This window comes from Hibiscus syriacus, unplaced genomic scaffold (assembly GCF_006381635.1).
Source record: "Hibiscus syriacus cultivar Baekdansim isolate YM2019G1 unplaced genomic scaffold, ASM638163v2 tig00117048_pilon, whole genome shotgun sequence".
Taxonomy (NCBI): Eukaryota; Viridiplantae; Streptophyta; class Magnoliopsida; order Malvales; family Malvaceae; genus Hibiscus; species Hibiscus syriacus.
The window spans coordinates 14937986-14956294 of record NW_024063538.1 but is presented as its reverse complement, the minus strand read 5'-3'; the positions used below and the strand labels follow the sequence as shown (position 1 = coordinate 14956294).

At 28.0% G+C, this 18309-nt stretch overlaps 1 pseudogene; it reads left to right on the top strand.

Moving 5' to 3' along the window:
• Nucleotides 1-1741: 1741 nt before the first annotated feature.
• Nucleotides 1742-17376, top strand: LOC120197409 (annotated as a pseudogene).
• The last annotated feature ends 933 nt before the right edge of the window (nucleotides 17377-18309 follow it).

The following is an 18309-nucleotide window of genomic DNA, read 5'->3' as shown; positions in this document are numbered from 1 at the left end:
AACATATAATAAAACATAGTGCATAAATGAGCAGGTATATGATGAAATAGAGTAAAACTCCCTTTAAATAAGTTTTGGTGAACTTCAATGATTTAATCAGATTAAGAAGAAAGTTAAGACTGACTGGGATCACATCAAATTGTGGAATCAGACAATATGGAGGTAACTAAGATTTGGAATAGTCGATGCCATCTGTGAACTTCGCGACCGTTCTTGGACTATTTAGATTTGCGATAGTTATCGAGAACAAAATACTGTCGCAGATTGCCTTGCTGTCATGAGTTGTAGAGCACCCATCGCGCCACTGTTTTTTCAGAGCAACTGCTGGAGCTTCTACCAATTCTGCAACAAGATTCATTTGGCTCTAGTTGTTAATTTTCCAGTTCTGTATAATAAAAAATGGTTCATTTAATTAAATCTTTATATTATTAATTAATATTTTTTTCATCTCTAATTATAGATAGATTTTAATCCAAATAGTAAAATAATTTAAAAACGAGTTATAAAGATATAAGATATAGTTTGAATCATCCATATTGATGTGAATTGATTATTAGAATTGAATATTTTTAATTCATAGAACTATTGAATAGATTAAACTTTGAGAATATTTAAGTGAGATTATGTAATAAAAAATAAAAATACTTATTTTAACATTTTTTATAATCGACTAACAGAGGTTAAATTATTTAAGTATTTTTGAGTAACTATAATTAATTTGATTTAAGTAATTTAATATTAAAAGAATAATAAATTAACTTTAAAATTTAAGAAAATACCATAAAATTTTAATTTATAATTTGGTTTAATACCAAAATAATGCCTAAACTATACCCAAAATCTCTAATAGGTATCTAAACTATTTTTTGACTCATATTGATGCTTAAAGTTACAAACGTTATCCATTTAGGTGCTCGAGCTGTCAATGGCTTAATTTTTCCTGTGACGCGTGTCATAATATGATAATTTTAGAAATTTATTTTTTTTAAAATAAAAATAATTTATTTTCGAAAAAACCCCAAATTTTTCAAAAATATATAAAAAAACCTCAAACTCTTAAGATTTTTATTCTAGTCCCATTTACTCCAACCACCGATCATCTCCGACCACCCATTCGTCAGTGACAACTATCCATACGTCACCGACCACCCAATGACTGGTCACAACTCTTACTATCATCTCAAAACTCAAAATTCTCAAATCCTTAAATTTAAGTTTCTAATCCTAAAATCCCTAAATTTAAGTTTCTAATCCTAAAATCCCAAACACTCAATCCTTCAAATTCGATCGTGATAATTTATCGTTTCGCTGACCGTGATAGTCGGCCATTTGGTCGGCCGTTTAATCAATTGTTTGACCTTTGGCAGTTTGGCCTTGGAAGGAGGGAGAAGGAGAGCAGGGGAGAAAAAAGGGGAGCGCATATGGGGAAGAAAGGCCTTTGGCCGTTTTATTTTTTTTTTAATTTAAATTTTAATGACTTTTTTTTTTAAAAATTAAAATTTTAAAATTATAAGATTGTGAAACATGTCACTAATATGATTTTATAACGACAGTCGGACCGAAACACTTAAATGGATGACGTTTGTAACATTAGATCCAGAATGAGTTAAAAAATAGTTTATGCATTTATTCAAAATTTTGAGTATAATTTCGACACTTATTTTAATATTAAACCCTTATACTTTTGTAAATATAAGGAATTTACCCAAACAATTATTTTGACTTTCGAGTGGGGTCTTATCTCTATAAACGTCGGTGAAGAAACGGCGAAAACGCAGTCGCCTCGGTGATTGCTTTTGTACAGAAGATCGGAGGTTTAATTGGAGAATTCAACCATGTTGAACCGGCTCTTTGGAAAACCCAAGCAGGAAGCTAATATTTTAACCACGTTAGACAAATTGAATGAGGTATTTTCTTCGATTTTCTTTTCTAGTTCGGAAATCGTTTTCTTTTCTTTAAATGTTCAGTTATTTTTATCTGAATCCGGAAAACGATATTGCTGAATTTGATGTGATTTGATTTAGCAGTCAATAATCGATTGGTACTTTAGGATTTGCTTTAAAAGAGCCAAATTGCTGGCTGATGGATTTATCGAATGATGTGATAAACTTGTTGATTTGCTTTAAGTTCTCTGATCTTTCGTTGTGCATGAAAGCTCCTTGGCTGATCTCACTAGAATTTTACATTATTATTCATAAGATTAGCAGCAGCTTGCGTGTGCCGGTTGAGTATTGGGGATGTTTTCTAAACTCTAGAGTCTTAAATCATAACAGTAATTCCAAGTATATATATGTATCCATGAGGCGCCGCAAATTGCAAATTCTTTATTTCTTTTCATCTGATTAAATTACATTGTTTCTCGCTCTCTCTTCTATACTGCGGTTATAATTGGGATTGTATTCATTCCATGATGAAGACCCTTGAAATGCTAGAGAAAAAAGAGAAAGTACTTTTGAGAAAGGCTGCCACGGAGGTCAAAAAGGCCAAGGAATTCGCCAAAGCGAGAAACAAGAGAGGTATGGTTGCAATGCCTATGTTATGCACAAATATTTTTTGTTTTCCTAGTGTTGCATCATTTTCTAGTTTTGATCGATTTTCTCTGCTGAACAAGTACATATCAAGTTTTGGAACTTGCTGGCTTTTGACGTAGTAAATATGGTAGTTTTCATGATTAATTTCTTACAGAGAATGTTATCCCCCCCTTGACACCGAAACTTTCTTTTCATTCTAGTTCCCTGAAGAAACAACGGGGCATATTAGACTGAAGATGCCCAAAAGAAAAAAGATAATAAAAGAGACAAATGTTTTGAAACCATTGCGAGTTTTTGTCTCTTGTTTTCCAATAATGTGAGTTGTTAATGTTCTTTGGCTATTGAGTCATTTTCTAATGCCAGATTAACATTAACATGCTAAGGTGTGATTCTGAATTTCTGATGTGTAATGTGCTCAGGTTCTTCGACAAAGTTTATAGGAGATCGAGAAGGGGAGTGTTTAGGGTTCCTGTAGAGAAGGACAATAGTTCCACCAACTCTTCTCCAGCCGCTTCCAGTCATCTCAAGGAAGCGCTAAGAACTTGGAGGTTAGCAAACTGTTGGGAATATCTTTCAAAGGTGGGAAGCAGGGTCTGGTTGACAAAGTGGTGAACATGGAGAAGAATAAGGATACGGGAGCTGGTAGATAGGTTCTCCTTGCGTTTTAGGTCATTATCTCTTCTTAATTATGTCAAGTCTTTCCATAATATCATGGAATGTTAGGGGTTTGGGAAGAAAGGAGAAATCAAGGGCTGTGAGGAGGCTAGTGATCGAAAGGAAACCTACTTTTATGTTCATACAGGAAATCAAAATTTCAGCTTTTAAACCAGCCTTATTGAGGAGGTTGATGGGGAATAGATTGCAAGGCTACTGTTTCTCGCCAGCTAGTCTGCAGGGGGTTTGATCTGATTGTGGGATGAAAGTTTCTTCTGCAGGGGGTTTGATCTGCTTGCGGGATGAAAGTTTCTTTGAAGTATCATTGTTAGGGAATTGGTTTTGTGGTTAATAGATTTGAGGTCCTTATTCGGGTCATTCAAAGATGTGTAAACTGGGAGGCGGATGAGTTAGCAAAAAAGGGGATTGGTTATGCTAGGAAGTCAGGTGGTTGAGCCTAGATTGTTTAGGTAATTTGTATTAGTGCGGTTTCTTTGCCTTGTTTGTAATCCATGGGGCTCTTTAAAACCCTTCTTTCAATAATACTTGAGGTACTCTTTTCCCCCTTTCGATTTTGTCGCTAAACCTTTCTGTTTTATGAAAATTATGAAGGAGGTTTTTAACGAGACCTCCAATTATTATCAGGAAAAAAAGGTACTCATTTCATGCTACTTTTATCCAGCGGGTATACAGTGCTTGAAGAGGAAGAGACTATATGAACAACAGATAGAGCAGCTCAGGAATTTCCAGCTTCGTGTTCATGATCAAGTGAGCTTGGTCATTTTAGAGGATATATTTTTCTTCCAATTTTTTCTGTTGTTGGTGTCTGCTATAATTATTAGTTCATATCAACCTATACAGATGATAATGTTAGAAGGTGCTAAAGCCACAACCGAAACCATAGATGCATTGAGAACTGGAGCAGCTGCAATGAAGGCAATGCAGAAAGCAACGTACATACATATTTATCTGTATTGTTAGCTGAGAATTTGCTTTAAACTTGCAATCTGTGACATGTATTTAGCTGTTGGTACTTATTCTTAGACCTTCATGAAACATTAATAATTGGCAGTGGCACTATTTTACTGAAAATATAATTCTTTACAGGAACATAGATGATGTCGACAAAACAATGGACGAGATCAACGAACAAACCAAAAACATGAAACAGATTCAAGAAGCACTGTCAAACCCTATTGGAGCTTCAACTGATTTTGACGAGGTTATTACTTTTAGTCGCATTCTCTCGATCTTCTCTTATTATCTCCTACTATGTATCCATGTTTATATATATCTTTGCCTACATATGGAGCAATGAGTCGAAAACTTTTGATGCTGTAGGATGAATTGGAGGCAGAACTGGAAGAACTCGAAGGTGCTGAGTTGGAAGAACAGCTTCTCCAACCCACAACAACAGCTCTGCAGCACCGGTGCAGCTGCCTGCTGGCAGGCAACTGGCTCGTCCCATTCCTCAAAAGCGCGCGGCCAAGGAAGATGAACTTGCGGCATTGCAGGCTGAGATGGCACTTTAAGGTAATTCATTCTTATTTCATTTTGTTGCTAGGGAGCTACAACGAATGGAAAATAACAGTTGGTGTTTAGTTCCCAATCAATGGACATTTGATCAATGTATTATTTTTATATTATGAGGTTTGTAATATATTATCGTAATTACCTTAATATATAAAATGAAACTCAAATCGAAAATGAAAGATTATTTTGATAATTTTGTAGTAGTTATTATAATGTTGCTGATTACGATTATAATATATATTAGTAATTATATTAATATACTAAATTTACTGTTTTATGTTATCGGATTTATAATATGTTTGGTGATTATCACTATATTAAAAATGAAACTAACACGTGAAAAATGTTTCAATTTGATTTTCTATTTATGTTATTAATTATGAAGATATATGACTATTTATAATATATTAAATTATGTTTTGTACTATTTAGTAATTTTTATAGTAATTATTATAATATATTTCATTGCTGAATTAAATATATTATTAATTAGGTAATTAAAATTATAATTATCGTAAATTGAACTTGTCGACGAGATAATATGAATAAGTTTATATGGTAATAATACGTTTGATTTTTATTATTTAAAATTTGATTAGTTTTAGTTATAATTAAGATAATATATTTGATGTTTATTATTTATAAATTTTACTAATTTAATTTTAACTAGAAATAATTAAATAAATTTGTAATCAATAAGGTTATCAAATCCACAACAGTGAAAAATGGGATAAAAGAGGATCAATGGATTCAAAGAATATAATGAAGAGTTTGAAATATCAATGAAAGAACAGAACTATGCTGTTCAGCCGAAAGTCTTTAGAGATTGATTAGAAGAAATGAAATAATGGGTGAACCGAATTTCAGCCCTTTTAGAGCAGTTATTTGGTCATAATCTCATAAAAATGTATAAAAAAATATTTTATTCTAATAATCATTTATTTTTCATGTCGTTTATACTAAAAATAAAACATAATTTTTTTTTTGAAAAACTAAAACAATACAAAAAGATATCTCAAATGGGCACAATTTTAATGGGATGATTGTTTTGCTTCTAATTGAAATGTACGGGGGGTGGTTTGTTCAATTTCTTAATAGAGGGACCAAAATGCAATCTATGATTTAGTATGGGGCTGTTGTTATTACTTTTAACATATATAGAGTTATACATCAATACCTACTTGTATATAATCATACATGATGAATAAACTAAATGATACAATATCATTAAAAATAAAATCAAGTCAATTTAATTTTAAAATTTGTTGATGATACATCATTATTCGATGAATCGATAACATGAACATAACTACTAAACATAGGAATGACCCTGTCTATGGGTTAATTTAATTTTAAGCCCTCATTTTCTAAGTTAGTTAAATTAAGTTTCCCCTCAATTTTTGAGTTAATTATATTTTAGATCCCCATTAAGCCCTCATTTTTTAAGTTAGTTAAATTAAGTTTCCCCTCAATTTTTGAGTTAATTATATTTTAGATCCCCATTAAGCATTGCCTCCCTAAATTTGTTTGTTTAATTACTTTATAGGTCACTATCAATTTTCAATATATTCAAATTAAGTCTTGATCTTCCCTTTTGGTTTAAATATTTTTTAAGTCTATAAATTTTGAAATTATACAACTTAAAACCTAGCCACCTTCCTTATTAGAATATTTTATGTCCTTGTTAATATCAAAATTAAGTAGTTTGACCCACAATATTTTATCTTAATTCCATCCTTATTGATGAAACATAAATTTATGTATTATCGGTATATCAAATATTTTTTTAATAATCTGGGATGATTATAAAAAGTGTGTGTTCATAATTTTTCTTAGCCTCTCGATGATATATTCATTTTCTACAAACATAACTACTCAAACTCTAATCTTCTAAGAAAAATAGCATTCACCCTTCAATAGATTCATTGAATATAAATCTTATGTGTATAGTAAAAGGAAATCAGCCCCAAATCAAAATAATGCTTTATCATAGCCCTTCTTTCTTAATTATATTATATCATAACTACCTGCTTCGGAAAAAAGTCCGAAGATAATGTCTATTTGTTTCCATCAAAGGTCCCCCCAAATAGCCTTTTTAAATATTTTTTTCCTAAAAAGGGACTGATTTGAGAATAATTAAATAAGGCCAAATCTGCTTGAACAAAACCTAACAGTCTGCCCTAACCCATCGGATAAGTTTGGTTTGGTTTTATTATATATTTTAATGAAACCATTAAACACATGAAAGCGACAACCATCTCTTACCACTCCAAGGTTTTTTTTTAATCACTTGCTTGTCTTGACGGCAACTTTGATTCGCCGGCTAATCACACTACATCAATACCCTTTTTTCTCAATTTTTTAAGTGTACTTTCCTTTATGATTCGGGTTTTGAATAATTATTTATATTCGATTTTATTGATTAATTTAATTTATGTATTAAGTTTGATATTTAGAGCATTTAATATTTGATTTTAATTAAATTAACCAATCATGTTAAAGTTCAGTTTGATTAATTGGTTAATAATTAGATATTAGATCAGATAATAATTTTAAAAATTATAAAAAATTGATTATTGATTAATTCAATTCAAAAGTAATTAATTAATAAAAAATTATATATTAAATGTTAAATATAAAGATATATATGTTAAACTCATACTCATTAAATCAAGACTCAACTATTTTTAACCACGTCATAACTCATTTGAAAAATCAGTTTGATTAATCCAATTTTAATTAACTGTTTGAGCACCAATATTTATTACAGTTGTGATTATTCCAAATCATTTTGGTCCATTCACAATGTCAAGTTTTGAATTGTGTATATTATAAATAAGTTACCTCATAGTTAAAATAGACTTTTAATGTGATCTATTATAATAATAATTTTAGTTTTTAAAGCAATTCTATAAATGTGATACTTCACATTTAAATTTTTTTATCACGTTAGTCATTTTTACAATACCATTAAATTAAATGAATTCATTGGATCAAAATAACAATTTGATAATCATATTTTATCATAAAATAATAATAAATTATTATTATTATTATATTAAAAATTAACAAGAAAATAATATAATATTTTTGGAAGAAGAATAAAATTAACCAAAATTTTAAATGTAAATAAATAAATATATGAAATTATTTTAAATTAATATGAAATTTTTAAAATGTAAGTTGTAAGGAATAGAACTATTATTAAGGGAGACAATCAATCATGTAATATACATGTTGGCTCAGTCCATGACAAGACTATATTACCATTACACCATCTTTTCATCTTACTATTGTCCCACTCTAATTATCTTTTAAATGAGTAAAAAAGTGGCCCATCCTTTAATTATTCTACTTGAATTATATAATTATATATCAAGATCTTGATCAATAGTGCTCATGATCATATTAAGATTTTGCTTTGACATTTAAGAATCATGTTTGAAGACTGTGTACAAGAAACCGGCAAAAGTCATCACAATCGCTTGTCTTAGGATTCATTTCTTTTCTCACTTGTAATGCAATTTGTCCAACTTTCTTTTCGTTTGGACTATGTTAAAAATTGCTTCTAAGGTCCCTATTACTCCTTAAATCAAGTAAATTAAATTCTGTTTCATATCTTTCCAATTTAAATACTTTTAGGTCCTTATCTATTTTAATACATTTTTGTTTTAATATCCCTTGGATTCCTAGCAATTTTAGATTTAAATAAATTAAACCCTAATCTTTAGTTTTCAAATTTTAACTTCACAATTATACCTTAACCCATTTTATTACTATTTATATTTACGTCCCGTAATCTATCATTATAGGTTTATACTTGTCTAAATTACCCCATTTGGCCAGGACAAATAGGTTTCTTTTCGGAATCGAAAAACATTCTTTTAGGATTATAACTAGATAGAACATTTGTATAATGTTCATTTATGTTCTTTTATTAAATTAAATAAATGAATATAAATAATATTTTTATATTTGATTAATAAATGATTGAATACAAATAAATATATTTAATTTATTTATGTCCATAAATAAATTAGATTAGAAACTCGTTTTATAAATTATTTATTTTACATTCTTATAAAAAATATTAAAATTGACGATGAAATTAAGTAAACCGTCCACAATCTTTTAGACTAGTTGATCCTTGTATCAACAATATTATTATAATACGATGACGGGCAAGCTTCAAATTTAGGCCGTGTAATTTTAGGACAGGAAATTAATATATTATTAGAGTTTGTGAATTGTGGCTCGATATAAAAAAGTTTATAAAGTCATTATTTTACGAAGAGATAAAGTTATAATAAAATTCGCTTACGAAACCTATATATATTCTTTTTTTTATAATTTATTTATTATTATCTCGATAATCGCATCATTAAATCCAAAGATTAGATCATAGGGTAGGGAGTAGATTTATTATAAAAAGAAGGCAGAGAATTAGATGTGTACAATATTAGCATTTACTTAAAAGTTGGTCGTCCGTTGAAGGGACATCATTATCGTCATCTATGTTCAGATTGGGGCTGCCAAAGCCAGACCTACCACTACCCATTACAGTTTAAATTCAATAATAATAGCTGCATCATTCTGTCTTCTTTCTTTAAACCCTTTTTCCTTCTCAATAATCCACTCTAGGGTTTCCAGAATAATTCATTTTTACCCATTGCAAAATAATATCTCACCTCATTATTTTAAAGTATAATGAAAGAAATAATTCATTTATAAGCACCAAAATAGGGTTAAGGTTTTGAGTTCTTTGTGTTAATGTTGATGGCCCTTCATATATAGAGCTGTGACTTTTCGTCCCGGCAAGGAGTACTATTTTTTTTATTAAAATTTTGGATTGAAGCAGTTTATAAGATGCACGTGTGTTGTTACTAATTAATAAAGATTATAAAATACATTATCTTATAAATTATAATCCCTCCATATTATCCAAAAAAAAACATTATGAGCATTCTTCGTGGTAAGAATTTTTTTAGTGATTTTCTTATTATCAGTATTGGAATTATGAATCAACTAATAATTTTTTTACACCATCTAATTCGAATTTTATGTTTTATAAGTTTTCACAGTCTTGATTTGGTTGGAGATTTGACTCTCGTCATTTTTACTAAGTTCTTTGATTCTTTTATTTTCTTAAATTTAAATTTTAAATATTTTAAACTCTAACTATTAAAATTTAATTTTAATTATAATCATGAAATTGTGAATATAAAACTCTAAATTTTAAATACCTTAACTTTTATTCTAAATTTAAAATTGCAATTTGTAATATTTAAATTAAAGTATAATATTTTTAAATTATTTACAATGCAGACATTCTACAAACGTAAGTGTTTAGTCTTGGGATTTTAAGAGAGAACAATAGTCCTTTTAATCATTAATATCAATTGATATGCTCTATATATGTATATTAATTAGGAATGAAGTGTAAAATTATGTGTATAATTCTATTTTTAATCATTAATATCATTTGATATGCTCTATATATGTATATTAATATCCTATTTTGGGAGAAAATGGGATAAAATTTAATATTTTTAACTCTATTTATTAGTTGCTATAAAACTAACAATTATAGAGATAAACAAACTCTATAATCTGATTTTAATATTGTAAATAGTAAAAACTAAATTAAAAAAAATGCGATTTTTCCAAAATTACTAAACCATGTCCCAAGTCCATATGCTTTGCTTAACCTACAAGTTGATTTAACCCCATACAACATAAAAACATTTATATTCTCAAAAAAATATTTATTATTAAATTAATTTAATTTGGGTAAATTTCCTTTTTGGGAAAACATATTGTAAAAAAGGGAGGATTTCAAAATTTTATTTAAAAATAGATAAAGTAATGGGTTGGAGGAGTAGAATAAAAACCAAAGGCATTAAATAGTGAAACCTAAGGGGCGTTTGGTTCAAGTCATATTGGATATCGGGGGGAATGGAATGTCATTCCCCGTTTGGTTGGCAAACATTCCCAACCTGGTAATAAGTTATTCCCAACAGTGATATTTTGGGGTATATTATTGAGAATGTGATTACCACCCTTCCCTTAGTATTGTTACATTCTCGGTGTTTTGGACTAAAATGTCCTTAATTTGTTTTTCCCAAAAATATCATTCCTCTGTCATTGAATAAAAAAATTCTACGAAGGTTAAAAAATAAATTTATCCTTAAACTATTTTAGATTTACAAAAAAAATGTCCATAATTAGAATTTTATATGAAGTTCAGGGGTTAAAATAAATTTTACCTTTTTATTAAACTATTTATCTTTTCAATTTTGTAAAAAAATTATTTAAATTTTATGAATTTAATTTTTTTAAAGAAAATATATAAATTAAGTATATTAATATTATATTAGAATTCAACTTGTTAAAAAACAAATATATAATAAGGACAATTTGGTAAAATATATATTCCAATAATATTGTATTCCTTTAACCAAACACTGTAATCTTACATTCATGCTAAAAGAACCAAACACAACAATGTAACATTCTCAGTAATCTTATTCCCACCGGTAATCCTATTCCCGCCGGTAATTTTACATTCCGTAAACCAAACGAAAATTGATTTACTTGTACGAACATTGTTTAATTATTTAGTTTTGATGAACATTGGAATGGGTTTTTTTAAATAAATTAGATTTTTATTAAATAAAAATAATATGATTATAAAAAATTATCGATTTTTTCTTATTAAAAGATACATAAGGATGAATGTAACATGAAACTTTAAACTATCATAATAATAGAGAAAATAGTGAAGAAAAAAAACGTGCTATAAAGACATAAAAATTAATTTCTTCACAAATATGTAAAAAAACAAAATCAAAACAAAAATGATATTTATTTAGATTTAAAAAAAATAAAAAATAAGACTAAGAGAGGTGATAGTATTTAAGCCATCGTCTCATCGCCTCGCTAGACACTTAAAAAAATCAGACAATCATTTTAAAGAAAAAATTAGAGTACTCATCTAATATGTTCCTTAATTATGAATTTTATAGTGGTTTATTATCATAATAGTTATTAGGATGTTACTTTATTAATTTAATTCTTAAGGGGCATTTGGTTTATAGTACGTAGCATTATTTTTAGTAATAAGATTATCGAATGTAATATTATTTGACACATTACTGAGAATGTTATATTATTGTGTTTGGTTTGTGTGACAGAAATGTAAGATTACAGTATTTGGTTAAATAAATAAAATATTATTAGAATATATATTTTATCAAATTGTTCTTGTGATATTCTTTTAACAAGTTGAATTCTGAATATTCAAATGAAAATATTTATATAAAAATTCATAGAAAATATATTATTGTATTATTTTTAATTTATGTATTTTTATTAAATTTAAATTCATAAAATTTATATATTTTTTACAAAATTTAAAAGATAAATGGATAAATTAAAAGAGTAAATATATCATATATTCTTTTAATCTTAATTAATATTAATTTTTGAAATAATGGAGACAATTTATTTTCATGATCTTTCGGTGTATATTGAATTTTGAGGTCTTGCTCTTCGACTTTGTTTATAATAACAATAATAATAGTATTAATAATGATAATAAATAAAGTTCTTATTGCATTTTTCTGGTACTTTTTGTTTTTTATTTTAACTTATTTCTTTATTTAAAAAGTGATGAGAATAAATAAATAGAACGTATAGCAGGCTTAGATAGCAAAACAAGGAAAAAATATAATTGTGGTTTGGGAAAATAAATCTTAATAAGTTTGGGAAAGTAGAGATACTATAACTTTTAAAAATAAAGGGAAGGATATTTCCGAAAGAAGTATTTTGTTTCAAGGGGATGAAAATTAACAAATATCTACGCCATGGGTGGGATTGATATTTTCAATAAAATACTCATAAAATTTTACAGTTAGAAATGATTTATTACTCTCTATTAGGAATCTTTTCAATCTACACACAAATATTAAATTATGAGAAAAAACTTTTTCCTTCTGTAATAATCTTTTCCACCATTTAAACAACTCCTTACCTTTTAAGAATTATCAGGAAATAAACAATATATTTTTAATTATTTAAGTTCGTAGATTTTTAATGGTCAAATTGATAAAAATCGTAAAGGTAAAAAAATACTTTATTTATAAAAGTTCTACTTTTAAATTTTAAAATAATTGAGTTTTTACAGATTTTAACCAAATGGTTTTTAGTCACTAAAACCAAATCACCGCAATGTCTAAATCAAAAGTTGAATTTATGAATTAGTCCAAACCAAACCCCATCAAAAGACTAAAAACATGATTTTGTCTAGTTTTACACGTCCTTAATCATCCATTCTTGAATCACTTTCAAAGCCATCCCAAATTATCATAATCCCTTATAAACTTCAAGTTTTAAATTTGTTTTACTTAAAAATTCTTTAAAATTGAAGTTATTAATACAAATGCGATTATATAATATAACAACATTATAAAAATTCATTATTTTAATACATAACTAAATTGATGATTAAAATAAATCCTAACTCAAATTTTGATCAATTTTTTAATAATAATAATAATGTTATATTTTAACCAAAATTATAATTGGTAATTAAGTTAGATTTTATTGTAATTCTAGTAATTATAAATTACTTGGTAACTGAATTCTTATGAAATAAGAATTATTGGTGATTATGTATTTGACTCTATAAATAGATAATATGTTTTAGCTTTAGGGTAATGTGAGAGAGAATTATTTTGGAGAGATCATAATCCTTTATGGGATCTCTGTAATTTTTAGGGTTTATGTTACAGATAGTTATGCATGGATATTGAAAAAGTGTTTTGGGATATACCGGGTTTTTGGTATCTATATCAGGTTTTGGGATATATGTGATATCATGTATTTATACTCTTCATGTTATCTACGTTTATAGTGGATTGATGTTCATTTCGCCCGTGAAAGTAGACAAGGTAGAAGCACGTTAAATCTCGTCTTTTGTGCATGTCTTATTTTATGTTGATATTGTCTTGGTTATTATTCCACTCTCAAATTCTTATCAAGTAGTATCAGAGCTATGGTTCGGGCGGTAGAGTTTTGAAAGAATTTGTTACTGCGTATTTTGTTCGTGATTTTGGAGACATGCAAGATAAATTTGTTGTAATGAATTTTCAATTGCAGATGAGTAATTGTCGATTGATTCAGTGATACTTCAATGAATATTGTGTAAGAATTGAAGTTGTTGAAAGTTTAACAGCGACGCTTCAACAGATATGTGACTTACATAAAGATTGAAGTTGTTGAAGACTTATTTTCGATGAAAATTTGGGTCAATTGGGAGATTTGTTATATTTTGACCAAAAATCTAATTTGTAATCAAGTTGGATTTTATTGTAATTCCAATAATTAAAGATTACTTGGTAATTAGGGTTATTTAATAAAGTAAATATTTATTTTAGGCAAAAATTATTATAGAATGAGAATTCTTGGTGACTAAGTATTTGACTCTATAAATAGAGAATATGTCGTAGCCTTTAAGGTAATATGAGTGAGAATTATTTTGGAGAGATTGTAATTCTTTTTGGGATCTCTGTAACTTTTGGGATGTTACAAAGATGGTTTCTAGGGATGCTGGAAAAGTGTTTTGGGATATACTAGGCTTTGGTATCTATATCAGGTTTTGGGATACATGTGATATAATGTATTTGTACTCTTTGTTCTCTATATTTTCAATGGATTGTTGTTCATCTCGTCCGTGGATGTAGGCAAGGCCGAACCACGTTAAATCGTATTCTATGTATGTTTATTTTATGTTGATATTGTTTTAGTTTTTTTTGCTCTTAAATTCCTAACAAGATGCCAGTTTGTTATAAGATAACGACATGTATAATGATGTGCAATAAAATAGACACCAATATTTTATGTGGAAAACCCTTTTGGGAAAAACCACGAGCAAAAGAGGAGAAAATGAACTAATGTCAAGAGAAAAATGATACAAGAGGAGTCCTCATGGACAACCTAATCTCTAATAATAACCTTTAGTATCTATTTATAGGAATATATATTTGATTACAAAGGAAACTAAATAAAGTAAAAGTTACTTTATAAAAAAATTGACTTTAATAAAATACTTTACTTTAATAAAGTTCTCTACTTTTAATCAAACAATGTTTATTACTTTCGCAATTATTGTGTCACTTTGAATTCAAGTCGAACTTTAACAAATCTCAATCTTGACATAAATTCTAAAAGTAAGAAAGATTCGAGACAAAACACCCAAATTCGATAAGACACGAAAAACAATTTTTCACTTCAATGAACAAGTTATTCACCTTGAGAACATATTCTCCACTTCTTCCACGAAACCCCTTATAGGGGTATTCTTCAAAAATGATTGTCAACTGAATTTAAAGCTTGTCGAAACTTATATTTAGTCTTCACATCGGTAAGAAAATCATAAGTGCTAACTTGGCTCATAACTTGTTCATTATAAGTAATATCATGCACAACATCATCCCAGTTATCAATAGCAATTCAATCTTTTCTGTTATGCTCGCGGAACTAAATTTTCTTCTTCTCGAATCTGTTATGCCCACAGAACTTAACTCTCTTTTTCTTTTCAAAATCGTTATACCCACGAAATATAACACTTTATACTCCCAAAACCATTATGCCCACGTTTGTTTTGTTCAACACAAAATCTTTCTTTTCCACGAAGAAAAAATTATAGTTCATCTTCTATAATTGTTGAACCTTGCAAGAATAAAAATTGAAATGTTTCTCTTCCCTTTCATTAGAATGAGAGAGCTCTTACAAATTTATGTACATCTAGCTTCCATAATTTGAATATGATGTTGCGATCCAACAACGACTTCTCATACTTTGAAAATTTTATTATCGTGATTGAGTCAAACAATATGGATACTTCGATAATAATTTGTTATAAAATAACGACATGTATAATGATTGCCCAATAAAATAGACACTAAGATTTCACAGAGAAAACCTGTTGGCTCTTACGATCAACCAAAAATCGCCAAGAGGGGGTGAATTGGCCTTTAAAAGTCTTTGGTATGGAAGCAATAAAAGATAAGAATTAGACGCGAGATTTATAATGGTTCGACTTTATCAACCAAAGTTTACATTCACTACCTTAGCTCCACACTAAGGATTTCAACAAATTCACTAATTTGTTCTTTCTTTTTCTAGGCTCAAGAGTAATCTTTAAAATTCTTTAGTTTTTCAAAACTAAACTATAACCACTCCCCTTTTACAAAGGATATGAAATGTAAACAAGAAACCTCACAATGTAGGTGTTTACTAAGATTTAAGCTCCCAAGAATAAAAACAAAAGATATTCAATTAAGCCCTATATACTTATGTACAAAAGAAAAAGAAAGGAAATAGGAATGAAATTCTTTTCTCTTGATCGCTAAGCTTGGATAGGTGTAGCAACCTTCTTCAAGTGTCCTTCAAGTGTTTTTATTATGTGGAATGAGTTGCTAGCCTTTTATGACCGTTGGGGATGAGTTATACCATTGAGAAGCTTTAAAAACATACAATAATGGCCACATGCACATGCAATTTCGAAACTTTCAAAGTTTCAAAACTCTTACTTAAAAAATATGACCGTTGAAGAAAATCGGATCTTTAAAACAATTTATGGGTGCAAAGTTTTGAAGCTTTACAAAAGTTTCGAAACTCTTAATAAAAGTTTCCAAACTATAAACAGTACTCGGGTATGAACAGTGCCAAATTGTGACTGAATAGTGTTTTTCATATTTAAAAAAGCTTTAAACACATTTTAAACATATTTTAATTAACTCAAAAATATTTCAAATGTATAAAGCAATTAAGAACATATATTTTTCAAGTTATTTTGGACTTTGAATTATTTTTGAAAATTTTGATTAAGTCCAAAATCTATTTTACAAATATTTTTTATATCAAAATATAAGTTCAACAATATCCCCTTTTTGATATAACATAACTTCTTTGAAAAATTGTTTTTGATAAAAGCTAACCTTTAGAAAAATATATTTTGAAGCAAAGAATTTATAAAAAAATTAAACTCCTCCTTTTCCTTTTGAGAAATTTAATTTTTTTCAAACCAATACTTCTCCCATTTTTGTTATATAAAAAATAATTCAAACTTTAAAGTTACAAAATAACATGGAGAGTAAGTAGAAATTTTATCATTAAAAATCATTTGAAAAATCAAAGCTCCCCTTTAACAAATGCATTCCAAAAACAAGTTTTGGTTCAAAAACTTTAACACTTCAAAGAATATTGAATTTCAATAAGATAAGAGAGAAACACATTAGTAGAACATGAAATTCAATAAATCTAAGTCTAAACTGCTTTATGCAATATGGATATGAGAAATTAAAGTTCATATACATAAAACTATAAAAAAAATGTTATGCATTTGAAAAAATGATATCAATTGTTAGATAGATGTCATTTGAAATAAAATAACATACATAAACATTCAAAGTTAGGGTAAAAAAAAAGAAAAATTTGTTTAAAACATGAAAAAATTTAACCAAAAATCATTATGATGAATAAGAAATTTATGAAAATCATTAAAAGATTTAAAATGTTCACCGTAACACATTTTAACATACATGAGATTGAAAAATAACAAATGATCATTTATGTTCAAAAACTCATGCATACATAAAAAAATAGGCAACGAATAATGTAAAATCAAAAACATTAAGTTTAGAGGTTACCCATTCCTTATCTTGTGTGGCTAGAGCATTTAAATTTCTTCACTTTTGTCACCATTACTCTCACACACCTAAAAAGACATTTATTTGGATTTTGGTAATCAAATTGTTTTGGATCTCTGATTATTAGTGCTAATGTACGTTGTTCCCTTAGGAACCCATACTTATCTAATTTTAAAATATTTTTCAAGTTTTAAAGGACAAATAAGTTCCATGTGACCATGAAAATGGCAGTGTGAGCATTTTGCTATTTTTAAGCATGATGAATTGTTTTGAGAAATTAATTTTTTTTCTTTTGTTAAGCTTTCAAATAAAATTTTCTTTTTCTAAATCATTGATTTTGATTTTTGAAAGCTCAAAATCATTTTTCAAAATTTCATTTTTTTTTCAAAATCAACTTTTTCTTTCAAAATAAAATCATTTTCAACTTTAAATTTTGAAATTAATTTTTTATATTTGGAATGCATGGTCTCAAATTCTAAATACAACTCATCATAGGCATCTTGTAACTCTTTAAATGAATAAAAAATTAAATCACAAGAGTTAGAAGTTACCATTGAATCTTCTTCGATGGCCATGAGACATATATTAGTTACTTCATCATCATCGGAGTTGTCTTCATCACTCCAAGCCGTCACAAATGCCTTTTTTTTGCTAGATCCCTTCTTCTTTTGGAGATGACATTCATACTTGACATGTCCCATCCTTTGGTACTCAAAGCACACCGGGGGACCTTTCTTCTTATTTGATTCATGCTTCACTTCTTTTCTTTTGGAAGACATATATTTTGTGAATCTTTTGAAGGGCTTGGTTATTTCTTCATCTTCATCATCTTCTTCACTTGAGGTGCTTTCATTTTGAGTAGAGGATTTCAAGGCAAC